At 40.1% G+C, this 13812-nt stretch overlaps 1 pseudogene; it reads right to left on the bottom strand.

The window, feature by feature from the left end:
- Positions 1–522: 522 nt before the first annotated feature.
- LOC150021985 (ferritin heavy chain pseudogene) lies at positions 523–4819 on the bottom strand (annotated as a pseudogene).
- Positions 4820–13812: the final 8993 nt, after the last annotated feature.

Here is a 13812-nt window from a genome sequence, read left to right on the forward strand (position 1 = left end):
CCCAAAGAGTCTCCTCACCCCTTCCACTACAACAAAAATAACAGTCTATGAACAAGAAAGTAGGCTCTCACCAACACTCAGTCTTCCAGCACCTTGATCTTGGACTTCCAAGCCTCCAGAACTATGAAAAGTAACTTTAAAAAAATTTTCATTAGCTGCCCAGTCTATGGACTTTTTGTTAAGTCATTCTGAATGGACTGAGACTGACTTGTAACAAACTACCATAGACTGGTTGGTTTAGACAATACAAACTTATTTTCTCACAATTCCAGAGTCCAGAAACTAGCAGTCCAAGATCAAGGTGTTGACAGAGTTAATTTCTTTTCTTTCTTTTTTTTGGGGGGGCGGTGGGGGGTGGTGTTACCAAATAACTATTTGAAGGAATGGTACAAATGAAGGACATAAGTGGATGATTTGGTACAAGGTATAGAAAAGGTAAAGGTAACTCCAACATGCACGTCCTGCTTTGGTGACCAGGGAAGTCACTCCCGTGGCTGTGGGAATGCAGCCTAAGGCTTAGCTCTATTTCCCGTCTCCCATAGTGTGCTTTACACAGAGATACTCTCCCATGCCAGATTCAAGGGCTCCCAACCTGCTCAAGTTGGTTACGTGGTCACCCAATTCTTTGATGGATTTCACCTGTTCATCCAGGTAGTGAGTCTCAATGAAGTCAGACAAATGAGGGTCATTCTTTTCAGTGGCCAATTTGTGCAAGTCCAGTAGTGACTGATTCACACTTTTTTCCAAGTGTAATGCACACTCCATTGCATTCAGCCCGTTCTCCCAGTCATCACGGTCTGGTTTCTTAAAATCCTGAAGCAAGATTCAGTCACCTCATTGGGTCTGCAGCTTCATCAGTTTCTCAGCATGTTCTCTCTCCTCATGAGATTGGTGAAGAAAATATTTTGCAAAGTTCTTCAAAGCCACATCGTTGAGGTCAAAGTAGTAAGACATGGACAGGTAAACGTAGGAAGTATAGAGCTCCAGGTTGATCTGGCAGTTGATGGCGGCCTCCGGGTCCTGGTGGTAGTTCTGGCGCACCTGCGAGGTGGATGTGGACATCATGATGGGCAGCTGAGGACAAGTGGCTTCGCAGCGCTGGAGTGGTGGCCTTCGGGTGGTCAGAGGGTGCTATGAGGAGGTGGCAGAAGGATGGATCCGGGTGGCTGGCTGGGATGAGGGTCGAGTGCTGGGTTCCATTCAAGCACTGTTGAAGCAGGAAACTACGGCGACTCTCTGCGAAGACTCTGAGTTAATTTCTTTAAGCCTCTGTTGTTGGCTTGTAGGTGGCTGTCTTTCCCCAAGCCTCACATGGTCTTCTTCGTGTGTGTCTCTCCTCTTCTTGTCAGAAAACTGGTCGGATTGGCTTAGGGTTTGCCCTACTAACCTCATTTTAACTTTAAATACTACATCTCCAAATACAGTCACATTCTGAGGTACTGGGTGTTAGGACTTCCATATATGAATTTGGAGGGAGACACAGCTCAGCCCATAATACCATGATGAACTGAATCTCGCCAACCTCTCTTCTCTTGGTACTTTCCAGTTTCTTTTTTGCTTTCCAGACACTTCTCTATATACAGTGAGCTTCTTTTTCTTGCCTTAGGGACTTTACAAACTGTTCTCTTCAGTTGGAATGCTTCTCCCCCTACCTTCAACTTTGCTTAGCGAAAGGCTGGATCTCAGCTTCAATGTGACTTCCTCAGAGAAACATTTCCTGACTCTCAGATTAGATTAGGTCTCTGTTTTGTGTTCTTCACATCCTTTTTGTATCACTTCCTATAATTCTGATTAAACGATTAGCTGTATAATTAGTGAATTTCCTTGATCCTACCATGCTAAGAATTGTTAGATGCACCATCAATTTCAAAACACGTGCAGGGAGAGGAAATTCTACTTTGTTACTCAGCTATTGCTCTAATAATGCTGCATTAAAAGAAAAAAAAAACACTTTACAATTAAGTGACTTAAAGCAACAATTGTTTCTTTCTTCCTCATGAATCTATGAGTTGCTGAAATTCACTTGTATAAGACTGAATGTCAGGTGCACGGTTCTGGGCTCCAGGCTGCAGGTGAGGTCCAGGTCTGCTGTATGTATCTCCCTTCATATTCTCCTTGGACTAGTGGCTACCCAGTCATGGTGTTCTCCTGTGAATGATGATGTTCAAATAGAAGGAACTTATAATAACTCTTAAGTGCTATGCTTGGACAGGCACACTGTCACTTCCACCAATTCCATTGTTTAAGGTTAGTAACAGCCACGGCCAATGTCAGTGAGTAGGGGACAGTACTGTGCCTCCTCTAGCAGGAAACATTGCAAAGTCACAAGGAAAAGGGCATCTTTGTATAATTCTGTAACAGGCAAGAATTGGAAATAATAATTGAATCTATCATAACTACAGTAAATAGTATGTACACAAATTTTTATTTTGTTTATTTAAAACAGATTACCCCAAAATGTTTGTCTACACAAAGACATACCATTTTGTTCTGTAATATGAACAAATCTCCATATTCAGAGTCTCAAGTAGCTCCCGAGTCGCTTTTAGTCACCACCAGTTATGCACATCATTCCAGGGACCAGTCCTTTATACAACCTGTGCTCAGGAGCTGACCTCTTCAATGCTTGTGTAAGTTTTAGGCGTACAAAAGACTGCCAGTTTTGCTTGCACTCTCAATTTGGATAACTCTTACACTTCCCCTATACTGACTCTCTTATCATTGGAAATTTAAAGATTTTATAAAAATGAAGTAGTTTTTGACAGATACTTGACATCTGAATGATAATCTTTCACAATGCATGATCCTCTCTAACTTGGAAATTCAACAATCTGTTTATAATGTCAATTTTACTGTGTAGTGGATGACAGGCAATTCTTTTGAGTATGTCTTAATAACAAAAGGAAACACCGGCTTATCTCTTGGTGGGTATCTTTTCATCTTATGGGGTCTGCAAAGGACCTGAGTGTTTCTAGATGACATTTAAGTGCAAGTCCATCATTTCTCCAGTGACTCATGTCAGCATCACTTACCCTAACTTTGTCCTGTGAATTTATTTCCATGTTTTTCTGCATATCCAATAACAGTTCAAAACTACTGTGGAGGGAAATCCTTTGAAAGACATTTGAAAAGACAATTAGGGATCAAAACTTGTTTATTCAACCGCATATGGTGATATAGCACTGTACATACCCCAACTAAGGAGACATTTGTTTACCAAGAGATACAATGTCAACATATCATAATTAATTTCTTTGCCCAATAGCTGGAAACTTACTTTTAATTTGGATCGAAGGATCCATCCCAGTGTAACACTGGAGTTGTCACTGGAAATTACGTCTTGATCAGTTCCTCTGAACCCACTATCACAAGGGTAGGAAAGTGACCCAGGTGGAGTGAATAAGTGTCCTTTGTACCAGAGTGAGATTCAGATGCTCAACATAATAGGTTCTCTTCTCTGAGACTGTAAGAATCATGTGATGTACATGAGTCATGTTTCCTACCACATCTATGAATAGATAACCTAGAGACATAAAATAAAAAATAATCCAGTCAGGGGGTTGGGTGGGGGGAGAGAGAGAGAGAGAGAGAGAGAGAGAGAATGAGCCAGATCACCAGAGGATGGTGGTTGAGTGTGTTCTCATAATGCCCAAGATTATGTTCTAGGGCTTTTCAATAATTAGGCCAATGTTTTATGCCTGATTAATGTGAGTTGACTTCTGTTACTTGCAATCAAATAAAGTTGTGGGCACTACAAAATAATAACCCACATGAACAATGTCATTGTTAGGAAAAACACACAACAATGAACAACCAAAAATAATTTCAGAAGAACTTGAGTTCTTCATTTATTTTCTTAAATAAGATGAAGGCCACAGATATCCTTAAAAACCATCCAGTTCACACACGGCAGCTGCTTCTGCTCCGTTATGTCTGTCTTCAAATTCCAGTCTCACATCAAGATAACCTCCTCCTCCAAATTTAACCTTTTGCACTTTTGTTCTCTCTCCCTTTCCTCCCTATTCTCATGCCTACAACCCAAAAGAAGTTGTCTGTCTAAGCAAGACTCTCCGGTTGGGATTCACCTCTGAACATGATGAGGAAAGGCTGAAACTGTCCATGTGCTCCTCATTTTTGTCCTATTACTTTTACAGATGTTATACAATGAAAAAGATACATGCTTAGGTTTTAGGTTCTACAAATATTAAACATTGCTTTTTTTCTTGCTAACCCAATGTCTTTCAGATGCGTATTAGCTACCTAAAAACAAATTTTTGAATAAACAAAGAATAAATTAATGACTAAATGAAGTGCTGAATGAACAAAAAAGAAATTCATGAAAAAAATGTAAAAACAAGACATTAAACATTGTTGGAAAGCAATTACCAAGAAATTTAAAGTCATGGTCAATAAATGCTAGATGACTAAAAAATACATTTCTAAAATCCAAATCATTTCTGCACATACATTTAAAAACACAGCATTAAAAACAAGTTAAAGTACAAGCAAGTCACATATATTCCAGAATAGAGTAGCACATTTTGTTTACAGTTCTTTTTTATTTATTTTTAAATTGTAGTTGACATACAATATTATAATAACTTCAGGTGTGTACAACAGTGATTAGACATTTATATACATTATGAAGTGATGACCCTGGTAAGTCTAGAACCCGTCTGACAGTTATTACAAAATAATTGATTCTATGTCCAATACTGTACATTACACCTTTGTGACTAATTCCATAATTGGTTTGTATTTTTTAGTCACCTTCATCTTTTATTCCCAATCCCACCACCCTCTCCCATCTGGCAGCCATCGTTTGTTCTCTCTATATATGGATTTATCCCTGTTTTGTGTGTTCATTTGTTTTCTTTTTTAGAAGTCAAAAACAATTTAAAAAGATATATACATTCTATGTTCATTGAAGCATTATTTACAATAGACAAGATATGAAAACAATTTAGGACTCCATCAATAGATGAATGGATTAAAAAAATTGGGTATATGCACAATATTTGTGTGTGTGTGTGTGTGTGCATATATATATATGTATCTATAGATAGATACATATATATATATATATTACAAAATACCTGCAGTCTTGACTGAAAGTAATTTAAAGATATTTAAATTGTGAACCTCTTGATAAGGAGGTACTTATAAAAACAGATAAGCATGCGTTAGCAGTATTGACTGCAACCCTGCATTAAGGAAATCACTACAGGGACGGCCGTGAATGCCATGGCATGTGTGTTAAAGCTGGATTCCCAGACACAGGCACCATGTTCCATCCACTTCATGGTGACCTTAATGACTGGGCCTGGCTACCACTGTGGTCACCATATGAATATATTTCAAGAAAGCTATTTAATAATACCAGTAGTAGCTGTAACCAAGTGTATTAATTAGAATTCACTGCTTACAAGCCACAGAGACCAAATCTAACTAAATTAGACATAAACATATTTATTGAGAGAAGTTGCAGCGTGTGTCGCCTATCCAACAGCTGTTTCCTTCCGCTTGTCTTTGTCGGCCTCATCCTAGTTCTATTCATGGGTCTATTTATCACTCACCTCTAGGGCTCAGGATTGATCCTAATTGATAAAAGACACTCCCCCGTTTCCAGCCCCATTGCCTGTTCAAATACAAGCAAGATAGTTTCCCTCTCCTGCCCTCTTGGGAATATTGGGGGGCTGCCAAAGAGAAGGTACCATGTAGCATAATTTTTTCTATCTAAAATGATAATTTTTTCCCTTGATGAGCAATTCAGTTGAGCCAGGTCTTTATTTTTGCTTTTGTTTTCACCCGAGAGAACCATATCAATGGGAGGCTGGACATTCACACTTGGGATTGGGAGAGACCTTAGAAGCTGGGCATTAGGAAGCAGAACCCAGATACCCTTGTTGGGCTGCTCTAGGTCTGATGGACTGGTATTTCAATGTTGTCTTTTTGTTCCTCTATTTAAGGCAAGATTCAGTTTCCAAGCCTGATTATGTTGAGTAAGAAAGAATGAATTCCTCAGACCTTTAGATTCCTATAGAAGGTTAGGTGGATATTGAGCAGTCAAAATGCCAAATGTCTATACTGCCCAACTATCAGCCGTTTTTTCCCAAGATCTCCTATATTATAGGTTTCCTTGTGTCTTAATGTTCATTCTCAGAAGGCTTCCATTTCTCCTACTCATCTCTTATCCTTATTTCCTGCTTCCACAAAATTTTGTCTTTATTTTCTTTATTTTGAGTCATGTCTTCTGCAATGTCACTTTGTCCACCTTCCCGTTGCCTTCATTCCCCAAATGTAGAAGTAAATCAAGCCACTTTTGTGTCTCAGACTTTCAGTGGAGGTTTCAGAGAAGATTGCTTTAAATATAAGTTTAGAACTGAGTGTAATACATCTCTATAATTTAAAAAAAGTACTAATCAACTGTAGCCCACCACTGGGAATTTGTTGCTAGATATGTTAAGTTCTGGTTTATGTTCTCCCATCCTATGTCCATTTTCTTTTCCTATTAGGCTTTTTTTGTTCAGTTTCCCTAAATTCCTATTAAGTTCATAAACAGTATAGTTCTCTCCATCTTATACTCAAAGAGAAGCTTGTGGCCTACTCATGCATAGCCAAGGGCTCATTAAGGAGCTCTGTCAATAGATTATCTACTTCAAACTTCTGTCCTTTAAAGCATAAAGCACTGTGATAGCTTTGGAATTCATTTTTCCCTTACATGATACAAAATATAGGAAGTGCTTCCCTCCTTACTAATCTCTGTAAGCAAAAGGGGAGCAATTTAATGATTTCTCCTTCTCCACTTTACAGAAAACAGCAGGGATTGTTTTAGGCCCACCCCCTGGCCCCATTTTTTTCTTCTTCCCCACCTTCCTTCAGCTTCTATTTCTCATTTTTCTTCTTCTTTCCTCCCAGTACAAGATCTGTAATTGTAATTTATTCTTATGCTCATAACTCAAATGCAAAACAAGGTGTGAAATCTAGTCTAAAGCAAAGGGCAAAACTGGGCACCTTTAGTCTGAACTCTGCAGCATGCCAGCAGTTGATCCCGAGTTTGTTTTCTGAAGTTTGGAATTACAGCTATGTTTTACTTGTATCCCAAGGTTGCTATAAAGACTAAGTTAGATGGTGGATGAAAAATGCATCTGCAACTATCAAGAATTTCTAGAAGGAATACCACATAGCAGATTTCATCATTGAAGGTCCAAGAGAACCAAGCAAGAACTTGGAGGAATCAATTAAGGAGCAAATAACTCAGAGACCGAGACTTCGGGATGCCCAAGTCAGAGTGGAAGTGAGCTTGAGTCAGAGAGCTACTAGGGTTCCTTTTATTTCTTTTGTAGAGGAAGATTTGATCCCTGAGAGTGCCGCAGGTCCCAACTGAAGAGAAATCTTACCCTGCTCTCTCCTTTAAAGCTAAAGGAGCGAAGGGTTAATTACCTTGTTATATTTATCTCTCCTCCAAATTTTCCACACGGGCTTTTTCCTTAATTAGTCATCATATGAAACTAAAGACTATTTATTATTTATTGTGTGTATTAAATTTTATGTCTTTTCTTCTTAATTTGTAAAATGGGTGAATTTACTACATTTTGCATTTCTCTCCTAAAAAAGCAATTTTGGTGTTGTTGCTTTTATTGTTTGTTTAGTTGTAGTCCTCGTCTGACTTTTCTTTGGGTCAATCATTCTTCATAAAAAGCAAAATGAAGAAAAGCTTCTGGCATTTTGGATTAATTGGAAGAAGCAAGTAGTCTTCCACACACTTTCCTTATTCCTAATTTCTTTCTTTAATCTTTTACCCTGTTTAAATACGATACCTATAAATGCCCACTTAGTATTAGTTAAGTTATACGGTTTTACTTCAGGCCTCTATAGTAACTTATTAAAGTATATTTTATAAAGTGATTTTTGGTTTTCGATATCATAACTATACATGACTTATATCACATGTGAGTCATTGCTATGATTCGAAGTCAGCTCTAAAAGGCATGTGAAATGTGTACCACATGCCATTCAGTCTGGATTATACATCTACCGCAATTCATTAAACTTGGGGATTAACAAAGGTTTATACATTTAAAGAGTTGCTTGCTTTTTTGTTTTTTGGTTCTCTAAAATTTATTTATTTATTTATTTATTTATTTAGAGGGGAAAGGAGAAAGACAGGGAGAAGCATCACTGTGTGGTTGCCTCTCACTCGCGCCCCCAACTGGGGGCCCGATGTGCAACCTAGTCATGTGCCCTGGCTGGGAATCGAACCAGCGACATTTGGCTCACAGGCCGACTCTCAATCCACTGAGCCACAAGAGTTGCTTCTTTTGTTTAGAAATTAACTGCTAGGGAAGTACTGTCTGAATAATTCTCTATGTAAAATTACCTTTATATTTAGCCCTGATAGGCACGGTTCAGTTGCTTGGGCATGGTCTGGCAAAGCGAAAAGTCACAGGTTCGATTCCCAATCAAGGCACATGCCTGGGTTTCAGGCTAGGTCCCTTGTCGGGGGACTTACGAGAGGTAACCGATCGATGTTTCTCCCTCACATGGATGTTTCTCTTCCTCTCTTCCTGCCTTCCTTCCCCTCTCTCTAAAAATAAATAAATAAAATCATTAAAAAATAAAAATAAAATAAAATCATCTTTATTCTTACACCCACAGAAGGTAACATTTAACAATGCATTGTATATATTTGTGTTTATTTTACGTATCTATGGCTTACTTCTAGGTTGTAACTGCTTTAAAAGCACAGAGGGTCTCTCCCCCTACTCTCTATCACAGTGTGAGCACGGATATCTGGTACAAGCTTCACTTCAGAAGGCTGGGCTTTAATGGAAAAACTGCTTCACAGTTATCACTCGACTTTCACTTAAGAGCTTCTCTTAGCTGTTTAATATGTGAACGCAACAATATAAGTTTTATTTGGAAATGATGATGCTTTTAATGATTATGTTTTATTCTGCTCAAAGCAATTTTGAAAACTTTTCTTGACAAGACTCTTTTATCCCTGTTCTATCTGCTTATCTCACCTCCCTTTCCCCTCTACTTTCTCCAATTTCTATTCTCTATCCCTTATATTTCTCTCTTTGTACTCTCTCCTCTACATGAGCAATTACTTGCAAAAAAAAAAAAAAGTATGGTATTTTCTCGTTTTAATTTGAAGGAAAACAAGCCCAAGCATATCTCCAAAATGAATATTAATTTTTTTTGGGGGGGTGGTTTGAATCTGACCAGGAAGAAAACAAAACCAATTTTTAAAAATGTAACAATTAGACTGAAAAAAAAATGTGTATATAGGTCAGTTTGTTTACTTGGGTAAAGTACTCTTAATGTTCCTAATGATGTACAGGTAAGAAATCTTAGTTGATAAAATTTTGCAGCAGCTGTGAAAACTAAAATGTTTGAAAACATAGCTATTGCTAAAAGGACAGAGAAGTCACTTTATTCAGCACCTGTTTACACTCAGCGGGGGAGGAAAACCTCCAGAACATGCCCAGCTCACTGGGAGTGTGTTTTCATACTTCTACATGTGTTTGTCTATAAAAGTGTAGTTCTTACTGATTCTGCCTTGCTAAAAAATCAAACAACAATCACTTGCTAATAAATATTTTAATCACATTTTCCAAATTTTTACAAGTCATCCCAGTTTATAGTTCCTCCTCAAAAAAGGGGCCCCATGATGTGAGACCCTGACACCACCTCTGGATTTCAACACGGTGGCTTCCCTGAATTGAAAGCCCAGTTGCTGAGCTTCTCTAGTTTGCAAAGAATGGGAGAATTCCTCACTAAATCACTTGAGTTTGTAACTTTAGAACAACGACAAAAAAAAAAAAAAAAAAAAAAAAAAAAAAACTTGTTCAACTATTCCAAGTGTACTCCCTTTGTTACATGCTATGCAATTAGCTGCATTTGAAATTAAAGGTAAGTTAAATCAGAAGTCTCAGGGACAAGAATGTACTATTTTAAAACAGGGAGTGTCAGATGTTGTTTTTCAACCCAGTGCCAAAGGATGTTTCACAGGTAATTTCTCAGGGCTGATGTTAGCTAATTATTAGCTACCATACCCTGCCTCCCTTTCTAAGTGACTATCTCCTGGCAGAAAGACACGGCTAGGAGTGTTTTGTTTCATTTGTCCTTGGAGTTTTTATCAGCATCAAGAAGGTGGACTGAGCCAAAGTTAGAAGAATTCTGGAGCTAAGCAAAAAGCAACACGTTTAACAGCCCCCATTAATTGAGGCTCTTACATGATTGATTTGAGAAAAACAGAAGAGACCGATTTCTTTACAACTCACAGTTGGATTGCAACGCACAAAAAGTAATCCTGTAAATTACATTTTAAATCTTCAACATATTCTGAGCAGATAAAATAGTGGCATGATTGACCAAACTCCTTTTAAAAGTACACATATTACGATGCATCATAGTTATAAACAGATGGTATTTGGCCTCCTTCCTATTCTCAACATTTGGAATTTCTAAACTATGTGAATTAAACAATAATATTTTATAAACATACAAGGGATTTTGCTCACTGCTTTGTTAACATAGAAATTATACAATGCTGACATTTATTTAAATTTTAAAAAGTAAACAACAGTGTGCATTGAAATAAAGCAAACTAAAATCAACACAGAGGAGTATGTTCTGTGTGCATATTACCTACAATGGCACTGGCCTTTTTAAGGGAAGACATAATGGGTTGAAGAACAAATGGTAGCTTAGATGGGCCTAATCCTTTGTACTCTAAAGGCTCATTTAACACCTCTCTGTAAACAAAGGATATTTATACCATAATTGGCTATTTGACCATCAGTGTTCGTTTGCTATGTAACCTGCTATTATGGAGTTAAAAGAAATCCCTTTTCATTGGTTTGTCAGCTTTCATAGTAGTGAAAGTGTCCTCACAGTTTTAAAAACACTTCCACAAACAGAAATCATTCTGACACTTGTACTAGAATAAGAAACATTATCATGATATCAATAAGTATATATTTTTTCTTTGGGGGGATATTATTGCCAGGAAAGAAAAAAAGGAAATGTATCAGATCTTAATGTCAGTTCCTGAGATTCTTTTCTGAAATTATAGCTTTAACCCGTTAGCTACATTTTGGAAGGAAATTCCATCTGCTGAGTTGATGTACAAAATAAAAGGCACTTGGTTTTCAAACACTATTCTCAGATTTGCTAAGTTGTGCTATGATGAATAAATAATGAATCAGATCTTTCAATCCGTTTTATGATTTTTGAAAGCCTTGACTATCATTGTTTACAGACAGTCTCTCCTCAGTGCTCTTCGCAAGTGCTCTTGTTCAGTCTTCCAAGGGTAGGCTTATGTAGGCCGTGCTCCCTACCTCAGTTTACCCCTAGACTGCTCTTCTCACATTTTAAACAACCAACCAACCAAATAAGCCATATGTTCAAGTCCACAATTTAAAGAACATTTCAAACAGGGGTAGGTATAGGGGTGGGGAGGAAAATTTCAAGTTAGATGCCTGGAATGACATTCACACTCCCAGAAAAGTTCTCTTCTATCTGGCCACTGGTGTGCACCACTTCCATCTGCCAACTCTAATGGTGGGAAAGGAAGAAAATTATGCTACAACCTAGATGGACAGGAACTCACAGGTCAAGACAGGCTGAAACCAAAGACAAGGGGCATTTTTTTTTCACTTGCATATACAATTCTAAATGTGTACACTCAAATAAATACCTAATAAATTAAAATACTATTATGGGGGAGATGCTTTTAAAATTTAGAAACTTCAAATAATATTAAATGTTTTCCCAAGATTTTTGGAAAATTAGACCAAATGCTTCTAAATATTCTCCCGCCCAAATATCGATTAATCTATCTTCTCCCCTCTTAAATAACCAGTTGGTGGTTAAAAGAAACAAAGTTTGTAATCTAAAATCTAGGTATGGAGTGAATAGCAAAGCTACCTGAGGGCTGGGGATGGGACTGAAATCACAGGTCTGAACAAATGAGAGTCAGGAGTATTTTTAAATTAACAGACAGAACCCCTGCCTGGAGGTCTCTGTGCCCATCCCCACTTCCTCCTCGGTTCTTGCTTTAAGGTAATTTTTTTCAAAGGGGAAGACGTTAGAAATCAGTATTTCTGTTTTTGTTTAGCGCATCTTCACCGTATTCTCTGAGGATTGAAACTATCTCAAGAAACCAAATTCAATACAATTCCTAAATGAAAAGAAGAAAGAAAAAAAAAGAAAAGAAAAGAGTTCTGCCCACCAGCGTTGCGCTGCCTTCCCGGGGCTGCCCGATCCTGACTGTTCTAGTTCTGCACAAATGGCAAAAGCAGCAGTGGGCCACCCGCCGTGTGTGCGTGTGTCAGCATGTGTGTCGGTGCGCGCGTGTCGGGTGCGTGCCAGTGTCTGTGCGTGCCAGTGCGCGCGTATCGGGCGGTATGCGCGCCGTCGTGCGCGTGCCAGCCGGGGCTACAGGAGAATCCGCGCGAGTCTGAGGGCCGGCGCGGGTCGCCGCTGGGTGCTCGCTCGGCCCTGCACCCTTGGACAGCCTCTGGCCCTGGGGCCCCCTACGGTTGTGGGTTCCGGCAGAGGACTCGGTTATGACTTTGTGACCTCATCGCCCCTTCCTCTCCAATCTTCTCGCACCCAGAAGAGGTGCAGCATTTCTCCCACCGTCTTTGGACGCGACGGAGCAGCGCCTCGAGGGTGGGTGCCACGAGGGGCAGGAGCTTGGCTTCGCCGCCCCCGACGGCGCCGCGGCGCGGGGGAGAGGACTGGTGGCCAGGCGGTCAGTGAGCGCCCCTGGAGCCTTCCGCTTTCGGCAGCTTGGGCGCAGCTCCGTGGACACTAAGCTCAGGCTTGTCGGGGGACCAGGACGAGCCGGAGCGCGCGCGCTCAGGCCACGAGCGCCGGGCCGGACCGAGGTCCCCGCGCCCCGTCGCCTCCCCACTGCCTGCGGCCCGGCTGGGCGACCTAAAGCCCCCAGTCCGGGGCGCGGGGCCAGACCCGACTGAGGGCGGAAGACCCGAGAGGCAGGAAGGGAAGGAGAAAAGAGGTAGCAAGCCCCAGACAAGGAATCCTTAATTACAGATTAAAGGCAAGCAAAACCATACACCTCATTTTCCATGTGTCAGCTGACGGCCGCGACAAAAGAAAACACAGAACGCTGTGGGGCGGCGGGGGGCCGGGACCCCTTCTCGTCATTTATTCTTTTCTTCCCTCTTTTATATCTGTGCAAATGTAAAATGCATTAGGTAGTGACTAGCTAGGTGGTGCCTCGGGCCAAGTCGCAGCTGCACGCTTTGTTGTGTAGGAGGACAGTTTGCTGATGCACCCAAAGGTCTGGGGACCCTCTAAAAAAAAAACCAACTATAAATAAATACTCCACTTGAGCACATTTTGCTTCTGAAAAAACTTCATTGCTCATACATCTTTCAGTTTCAAAGTTTGGTGCTGAAAGTGTTACAATTCATTATCTTCAGTAAAATCCTACAGCGCGCGCGCGCGCACACACACACACACACACACACACACACACACATGTGTTGCAATTTTGTAGATTCCATTTGTTTTGGCTTGGTCTCCCAGCATTAGAAATCCAGGGGAAAAGCTAGGCCGATTGAAAGCAGGGCACAGGGCTGCAAGCACTGGAGAGCACAAGTTCCCCCCATAGGTCTTCCGCTCAAGAGGAAAAGGGAGAAAGATGTGCGCTTTATGTCTTTCCCCTTAATTTATTATGATCACAAAACAATCACCAGTCCCTGGGATTTAAGACACGGGCTCAAATCCACGGTGTCCTAAATTCTCCACAGAGGGTAGAGGGGCGTTCAGAAG

The sequence above is a fragment of the Furipterus horrens genome, unplaced genomic scaffold (genome assembly GCF_987537825.1).
Source record: "Furipterus horrens unplaced genomic scaffold, mFurHor1.1.pri manual_scaffold_1, whole genome shotgun sequence".
In the NCBI taxonomy this organism is placed as follows: domain Eukaryota; kingdom Metazoa; phylum Chordata; class Mammalia; order Chiroptera; family Furipteridae; genus Furipterus; species Furipterus horrens.